Below are 9,823 nucleotides of genomic sequence, written 5' to 3' on the forward strand. Positions count from 1 at the left end.
GTCAGCAGAGTGCCTGCCTTAACCAGGGCCAGGATCCACAAACACTCTCACTGTCATTTCCCAATTGTAATTGTCCAAGATTTAATTTCGCGGGAAGAATGGAGGACAAGGATGCAGCCTTCCATCCCAGTCCCTCCTGCAAAAGGAGATCCTAAATTATGTTGGAAAATCAATTGTAATTGCGTTTGCGAATTTTGGACCAGATGTGGCAGAGTGCATCCCTTGTGAGCATGGTACAGGTCTAGTCCTTAAATGATTAGTAGGACCAATTAAAGATATAATTGAAACTGGTCTTTGATTGCCATTAATGTCCTTTTAACTATACTTTCTCCACTTTAAGTTGGCTTAAAATTGCCATCACTCCATCTGAGGTGTGACATTAAAATAACATGAATATACATTGGTAGACCAGTTTTACTGTAACTTAGCCAAAAATTTCCATTTATCTTGAATACTGAGCTTGCAGGAGATATAACTGCTCACAAAGAAGTGTTATGGAATGGATGCAGATAAAGAAGTATAGTCAAGAACAGGTTTCATGGAATGAGATGTGCAACTGAAGTATTAGCATTGTAATTGTGACAGTAAGTTCTTGTGAGAGACTGACACTATAATATACCTGTTTGTTGCTGGTTCTTTGAAAGCAGTGATAAGAAATAGGGAAGTGAACTTGGAAGAAAAATGTCACTGAATGATGGTATTGTGATGCCAACTCTGATGTATGGAAGTGAAGCTTGGACCTTGTTGGAACGATGCAAATCATGAGCGAGAGCAGTGGAAATGAGTTGTTTGAGAGGAGCATATGGAGTTACATGGAGAGAGAGACTGACAAATGAGGAAGTGAGGGAGCATTGTGGTGTGGATGTGACAGAAATCGTTAGGAAAAATACACTGAGGTGGTTTTGACCATGTGGAGAGGGTGAGAGACTGAAAAGGAGAGTGTATGAGTGAGGTGGAGGGAGGGAGGGAGGGGGAGGCCAAGGAAGAGATGGAGGGAGGGATTGAAGGGGTATAATGAGAGATGGGTGTGTAAGCTGACGGGGAGGGCAGTGAAATGGCAGGGGATAGGGCAACATGGAGGCGATTTGTTGCCAACCCTTACAGGATTAAGGCGTCTGGCAGTACAGTAGATGGTTAGTCTTCCTGCCCGTCTGGCTACCTGCCACCGAGTTTTTCCTCGGCCATATTAACTATTATGGATTCAAGTATCGTAACTCTACTCCATTTCACCTAGTTTGGCACCATCACTGATGTCAACGCCTTTAGTGTTCTTGTAAATCATCTGCACTAGATAACCTCTGTTTATTACCTTGAGAACCAATATATAAAGGCAATAAAAAAAGGTACTGTATATCCAGTACTGAGGACCTTTATCAATGCTACAGGAGTTGAGGACATAACTGATGGTGATGCCAGACTCGATGAAATGGAGTATAGTTTTAAGATCCCTTATAAGATTCTATTAAACCCTTCCAGTGTGATATTTGAAGAACAGGTAAAGGTAAGGCCCATTCCCCTAGTTGACGAGCCTGCTGGTTGCTGATTGGTCCACGTACTCGTATGTGATGTCATTGTGCTTGTCGCTGATTGGTCAGCCTCTTTGCTTTTGATGCTGAGTTGTCCAAGTTTTCCAGTGATAAGTAGGTAAAATAGTACTATTATAGTATTGCTTCTGTCATTGCTAGGACGTTGATACTGTCATTAATCATTGACGCATTTGTCTTCTTTCATGAGTAACAAAATATGCGCGATTTCAGCCTTAATTTAAAAGATGAAAATGTCTTTTATCTTAGTTAATCATTTTTTGGGGGTTGTTATGAATGGGGTGGGTGGGATCCAGGACGTCACATACACAGGTAGATGCAGGTGTGCGGGTAACTGAGAGTGGGTGTTTATAGTGGGTGCAGATGAATATCCGTGCGTGAAAGTGGGTGTAGGTGGGTCTGAATGTGTTGGTGTGGGTGTAGCAGGATGGCAAGCAGGCTGGGAGGCAGGCAGACAAGCAGGCAAGCAGGCTGGCAGGCAGAAACAGAGTGGCACGTAGGGATGTATTGACAGGCAGGCAGGCTGACAAACATTTTTCTGATGAGCAGGCAGACAGGTGGCCAGCAGGTTGGTAGACAAACAGGAACCCAAGCAGGACTATTTAGGCTGGTAGAAAAGGAAGTTGACTGGTAGGCTGAAATGCAGACTGGCTGACTGGTAGAGGCAGATTAGCAAGCAGCATGACAAATTGGTCGGCTGGAAGGCCGGCTGGCAGAACAGGTAGATAGACAGGCTGGCAGGCAGGGAAGCAAACAGTAGGCCACAACAACAGCAACAAGAACAAGAACAACAAGAATGATGATGGCTCCATCCGCCTGCCTGCTTCCCTACCTACGTGGCTACCTGCTTGCCTGCTTACCTTCCTGCATCCTATCTGCCGCAGCCTGCCCGTTTGCTACCTGCATCGCTGTCTTCCTGCTTACCTTCCTGCTTTCCTGTCTGCCTGCCTGATTGCCTGCTGCATGGCTGCCTGCCTCCCTGCCTTCCTGCCTGCATTTATGTGTTACCTGCTGAAGACCTGTCTGCCTTTTTACCCTGCCGTTTTTTAAAGACAGAGAATCTTCAATAAAAAAAAGATAAAAAATCGAGTATTATTAGCAGACAGAGAAAGAGAAAGCCATCTTAGCCGATCAAGTACAAGCCAAGTTAGACAAGAAGGCATGTAGGAAGGCAGGGGGGCAGGTAGGTAGGTAGGCAGCAGATAGTCAGGCAGGATGGTAGTCCGACGGGAAGGTAGACGGACAAACAGGGAGAGTGATAGGCAGCAGCTAGGTAGGTGAGCAGGCAGGAGGGCCAGGCAGGAAAGCAGGCAGTTAGGTAGACAGTCTGCAATGCTGCCTGCTGTCTCCTTGCTTACCTGCTTGGCTGTCTGTTCCCTACTTGCCTACCTACTGGCTGTGCCTGCCTGCTTACCTTTTTGCCTTCCTGCCTACTTACCTTACTACTGTATCTACATACCTGCTCTCCTGCTTACCTGCCTATCCGCCTACCTACCCTGCCATTTTTTAAATGAATATCATCAGTAAAAGCAGCGAATCCTCACTCAAAATAATCACTAACACATTTAGCTATTTATATAAAAATCAACTATCTCTAAGCTATTAATTGATTTAGGGTGATCTGTTATAAAAGACCATAATAATACACATAATGGAGATAATAAAGTAACGCTAACTCACTCGTCTGGGTTGATATCACCTGAAATGCGACATTTTCAATATATATATATATATATATATATATATATATACAGTATAGATAGATAGATACATATTACTGGCGCTATACTCATATATTTTCACTGGCGCGGGATGCGCGCATCCTCCCTGGACCCTCTTTGGAGAGCGTTTTGAGGGGCGATTTTTTTGCTCAACAGGAAAACATAAAACGCGGTCCTGAGTTAGATTTTTTTGCTCAACAGGAAAACATAAAACGCGGTCCTGAGTTAGATTTTTTTGCTCAACAGGAAAACATAAAACGCGGTCCTGAGTTGGATTTTTTGCTCAACAGGAAAACATAAAACGCGGTCCTGAGTTGGATTTTTTGCTCAACAGGAAAACATAAAACGCGGTCCTGAGTTAGAATCGACGGTTGTGACGTCATCTTTGCGTCATCATGACGACAGGGATTCTCCCTCAAACGTACCCCCACCCTGTCACAAGAAGACCAGAATTGGATAGCGTTTTAATCTTACGACAACATCAAACTTCACCATTTTCCATTAAATATGGTACTCATCCAACACAGCTACATTCAAGGAACACATCTGTATCTGGAAATTTTAAAAATAATACTAAATAAGTGTGTAGTTTTGAAAAGATGAATAAAAAACCGTCAAATCTGGTAGCGGAAGTGACGTCATAAGTACCCCCGAAGTAATGATCACACACTCCTGCTACTCATACACCCACATTCTACCTTTCTTTTTTTCTACAGAATGACTTAAAAACCATATTGAATTAAACTGAAACACGTAATTCAAACTACTTTACCAGTATAGGGACTTGAGGTAGTACATTTACGAGGGTGATGCGTGACGTCACAAGTTTCCCCGCCACCATCACACAGCTCACAGGTGTCACTGGGAAGATGCCAAATATTTTTTTTTAATTCCGATAAAGCTACCTCCAAGAGGATTGCTGGCTATTGTTTACCACAAGAGTCTGTAGAAATTTAGTAATAGATATCGCAGCATGGATAAGGTGTCGCTAAAATTGGGAATTAATTACAAAAATACCTATCGAAATTTAATAATCTTTCGCTATTTAGTAACTTTTGTTTGTCAACGGGACGTGGTTGTTGTGCTGGGGAGTCAGTGTGAGAAAGACCGTTGGTGAGGGTGGGTAGCCGGACGCACTCGCATTCGCTTCGTTTCTTCTCTTCCGTCTGCTCTACCTCCTCTCTTCATGACTCGTATTGGTTTCTCATTCTTCTGTTCTTTATTTTACTTCTCCCTTTCATATTATCTTCCATACATACTCTGTTATTCTACTTCTGTGCCCTCAAAATTGAATATAATCCTGTCACCAGCAAAAATAAATTTAATACGACGTCCCTCACCCGAAGAGAGAGAAAAAATGATAGTAATAAATGTATAAGCTATATAATTCAACAATAAATATTAGTGCCAACATCCCAATAACAGTATTGCACCAGTACTATTTTTTTTTTATCATACCTTAGCTTTTTTTTTTTTTTTTTTTTTACGTGTCCGACTCTGGGCAAAGGTTCAGGGCCTATTTCTTGGGGGCAGTGGCCTATCCCAAGGCCCAGTAGTCCTCCTACACCTCCACAGCTGGATAACAAAGACAAAAGATTTAGAACTAGTTGTAACAGTATTAATAGTACTAGTAGTAGTAGTAGTAGCAGCAGTAGTAGTAGTAGTAGTGGTAGTAGTAGTAATAGCAGTAGTAATAATGATAGTACTAGTAATAGTAGTAGTAGTAGTAGTAGTAATAATGATAGTACTAGTAATAGTAGTCGTAGTAGTAGTAATAGTAGTCGTAGTAGTAGTAGTAATAGTAGTAGTAGTAGTAGTAGTAATAGCAGTAGTAATAATGATAGTACTAGTAATAGTAGTCGTAGTAGAAGTGGTAGTAGTATTAGTATAATTGTGGCAGTAGAAGGATGAGGAGTTGTATTAGTAGAAGTCGTAGGATGGGTGGTAGTGGTAGTAGTTGAGTACTACTGTAGCAGACGTAATAGTAACTACTAGTAGTAGCAGCAGTAGTAAGAATAGAAAATGTCAGCCTGCCGTCCAGCCTGTTGTCCAGCCTGCTGCCAAGCCTACTTGCTTGCCTGCCTGCTTGTGTGCATGTCACCTACCAGCCTGCTGTCTACCTGCCAGCCTGCCTGTCTGCCTTCCTGCCAGCCTACCTCCTTCTTTACTTACGTGCCTGCCTTCCCGCCAGCCTATCTCCCTACTTGCCTGCATGCCTAGCTCTTCATGCCTGCCTATCTGATTGCTTGCCTGTCTGGCTACCCACGAAGCGAGGTAGGCAGGCAGGTATTTAACAGGTTGGCAGGCAGGCAGGTAGGCGAGTAAGAAGGTAAGCAGGTAAGCAAGCAAGCGGTCTGGCAGCCAGGCAGACAAGTAGGCGGGTAGGCAGGTAGAATGACACGCAGGCAGGCAGATAGGCAAGCAGGTAGTCAAGTAGCCCGAGAGGTAGGTAGGTAGTCAGGTAGCCAAGGAGGTTGGTAGGTAGTCAGGTCGCCAGGGAGGTTGGCAGGTAGCCAGGGATGTTGGCTGGTAGTCAGGTAGCCAACGTAGGTAGGAATGCAAGTAGGAAGGCAGGTAGGTAGGTAGGCAACAGGATGGTAGTCAGACGGGAAGGTAGACGGACAAACAGGGAGAGTGATAGGCAGCAGCTAGGTAGGTGAGCAGGCAGGAAAGCAGGCAGTTAGGTAGACAGTCTGCAATGCTGCCTGCTGTCTCCTTGCTTACCTGCTTGGCTGTCTGTTGCCTACTTGCCTACCTACTGGCTGTGCCTGCCTGCTTACCTTTTTGCCTTCCTGCCTACTTACCTTACTACTGTAACTACATACCTGCTCTCCTGCTTGCCTGCCTATCCGCCTACCTACCCTGCCATTTTTTAAATGAATATCATCAGTAAAAGCAGCGAATCCTCACTCAAAATTATCACTAACATAATTTAGCTATTTATATAAAAATCAACTATCTCTAAGCTATTAATTGATTTAGGGTGATCTGTTATAAAAGACCATAATAACACACATAATGGAGATAATAAAGTAACGCTAACTCACTCGTCTGGGTTGATATCACCTGAAATGTGACATTTTCAATATATATATATATATATATATATATATATATATATATATATATATATATATATACAGTATAGATAGATAGATAGATATTACTGGCGCTATACTCATATTTTTCACTGGCGCGGGATGCGCGCATCCTCTCTGGACCCTCTTTGGAGAGCGTTTGAGGGGCGATTTTTTTGCTCAACAGGACAACATAAAACGCGGTCCTGAGTTAGGATCGACGGTTGTGACGTCATTCTTTCGTCATCATGACGACAGGGATTCTCCCTCAAACGTACCCCCACCCTGTCACAAGAAGACCAGAATTGGATAGCGTTTTAATCTTACGACAACATCAAACTTGATTCTTTTCCATTCATTATGGTACTCATCCAACACAGCTTCATTCAAGAAACACAACTGTATCTAGAAATTTTAAAAATAATACTAAATAACTGTGTAGTTTTGAAAAGATGAATAAAAAACCGTCAAATCTGGTAGCGGAAGTGACGTCATAAGTACCCCCGAAGTACTGAACACACACTCCTACTACTATACACCCACATTCTACCTTTCTTTTTTTCTACAGAATTACTCAAAAACCATATTGAATTAAACTGAAACATGTACTTCGAACTAATTTTACCATTGTAGGGACTAGAGGTAGTACATTTACGAGGGTGATGCGTGACGTCACAAGTTTTCCCGCCACCATCGCACAGCTCACAGGTGTCACTGGAAAGATGCCAAAGATTTTTTTTTTTTATCCGATAAAGCTACCTTTAAGAGGGTGACTGATTGTTGTTTACCACAAGAGTCTGTAGAAATTTAGTAACAGATATCGCAGCATAAGTAAGGTGTCGCTAGAATTGGGAAATAAATGAACAAATACCCATGGAAATTTAATCATCTTACGCTATTGCGTAACTTCTACTGCTAAACGGGGCGAGTTTGTTGTTGTCGGGGAGTCAGTGCGAGAATGACCGGCGCAGGGGTAGGGTGTAGCGGACCCTCCCGCAGTCGCTTCCTTTCTTGTTCTTCCTCCGCTCCTCGTCATCCTCTATTCGTTTTTTTTTTTTTTTTTTTTTTTTTTTTTTTCCTGCAGGTTAGGGACGTCCTATTTATTTTTGCTGGAGGCAAAGGATTATATTCAATTTTGAAAACAAAAATAGAATTACCGAATATATATGGACGATAATATGAAAAGGATCAGTAAAATAAAGTATACAAAAATGAGAAATCAATCCCAGTCATGAGAAAGAAAGGGCATAGGAGAAGCAAAGCGACTGCGAGAGGGTCCGCTGTACCCACCCCCGCAGCGGTCGGTCTCACACTGACTCCCCGGCGTAACACCCTCGCCCCGTTCACCAGTAGAAGTTACGAAATAGCGATAGATCATTAAATTTCAATGGGTGATTTTTAATTATTTCCCAATTCTAGCGACACCTTACCCATGCTGCGATATCTGTTACTAAATTTCTACAGACTCTTGTGGTAAACAACGGCCAGTCATCCTCTTGGAGGTAGCTTTATTGAATTAAAAAAAAAACTCTTTGGCATCTTCCCAGTGAAACCTGTGAGCTGTGTGATGGTGGCGGGAAAACTTGTGACGTCACGCATCACCCTCGTAAATGTACTACCTCAAGTCCCTATAATGGTAATGTAGTTTGAATTACTGCTTCAGTTTAATTCAATATGGTTTTTGAGTAATTCTGATGAAAAAAAGAAAGGTAGAATGTGGGTGTATGAGTAGCAGGAGTGTGTGTTCAGTACTTCGGGGGGTACTTATGACGTCACTTCCGCTACTCGATTTGACGTTTTTTTATTCATCTTTTCAAAACTACACAGTTATTTAGTATTATTTTTAAAATTTCTGGATACAGATGTGTTCCTTGAATGAAGCTGTGTTGGATGAGTACCATATTGAATGGAAAATGTTGAAGTTTGATGTTGTCGTAAGATTAAAACGCTATCCAATTCTGGTCTTCTTGTGGCAGGGTGGGGGTACGTATGAGGGAGAATCCCTGTCGTCATGATGACGCAAAGATGACGTCACAACCATCGATCCTAACTCAGGACCGCGTTTTATGTTGTCCTGTTGAGCAAAAAAATTCGCCCCTCAAAAACGCTCTGCAGAGGGTCCAGGGAGGATGCACGCATCCCGCGCCAGTGAAAATATATGAGTATAGCGCCAGTAATATCTATCTATCTATCTATCTATAATATATATATATATATATATATATATATATATATATATATATATATATATATATATATATATATATATATATATATATATATATATTGAAAATGTCGCATTTCAGGTGATATCAACCCAGACGAGTGAGTTAGCGTTACTTTATTATCTCCATTATGTGTATTATTATGGTCTTTTATAACAGATCACCCTAAATCAATTAATAGCTTAGAGATAGTTGATTTTTATATAAATAGCTAAATGTGTTAGTGATTATTTTGAGTGAGGATTCGCTGCTTTTACTGATGATATTCATTTAAAAAATGGCAGGGTAGGTAGGCGGATAGGCAGGCAAGCAGGAGAGCAGGTATGTAGTTACAGTAGTAAGGTAAGTAGGCAGGAAGGCAAAAAGGTAAGCAGGCAGGCACAGCCAGTAGGTAGGCAAGTAGGCAACAGACAGCCAAGCAGGTAAGCAAGGAGGCAGGCAAGAAGCCAGGCAGACTGTCTGCCTAACTGCCTGCCTTCCTGCTTGTCTGCCTACCTGCCTGCTTGGCCTCCTGGCTGCCCACCTACCTACCTGCTGCCTACCACTTTCCCTGTCTGATTACTATTCTGCTTGAATACCTGCTACCTACCTACCTACCTTCCTTCCTACATGCCATCCTACCTACATTGTCTACCTGACTACCTGCCAACCTCCCTGGCTACCTGAGTACCTGCCTACTTCTCGGGCTACTTGACTATCTGCTTGCCTACTTGCTTATCTGCCTGCCTGTGTGTCATTCTACCTGCCTACCCGCGTACTTGTCTGCCTCCTACCTCCATGCCTGGCTGCCAGACAGCATGCCTGCTTACCTTCTTACTCGCCTACCTTCCTGCCTGTCTACCTGTTAACTATCTGCCTGCCTACCTCGCTTCCTGCCTGTTGACCTGCCTACCTATTGCCTTCCTGTCAACCTGCCTACCTACGTTCTTTCCTGCCAACCTGCCTACTTACCTACCTTCCTGTCAATCTGCCTACCTGCCTGGCTTCGTGTCAACCTGCCTACCTATCTACCCTCCTGTCAACTTGCCTGTCTACCTGCCTTCCTGTCAACCTGCCTACCTACCATCTTGCCAACCTGCTTGCCTGTCTGACAGCCAGTTACTGCCTGCCTGTCTCCATTCTTGCCCGCCTGGCTACCTGCCACCAAACTTTCCTGCATACGTTCTTGCCAACCTACCTGCTTGCATACCTGCCTGCCTGCTTCATATCTTTCATTCATGCGACCAAACATTACGACTTCAGACCACATATTTGCT

The sequence above is a fragment of the Coenobita brevimanus genome, chromosome 46 (assembly GCF_032717465.1).
Source record: "Coenobita brevimanus isolate Jiangsu-jjx chromosome 46, ASM3271746v2, whole genome shotgun sequence".
NCBI classification, from domain to species: domain Eukaryota; kingdom Metazoa; phylum Arthropoda; class Malacostraca; order Decapoda; family Coenobitidae; genus Coenobita; species Coenobita brevimanus.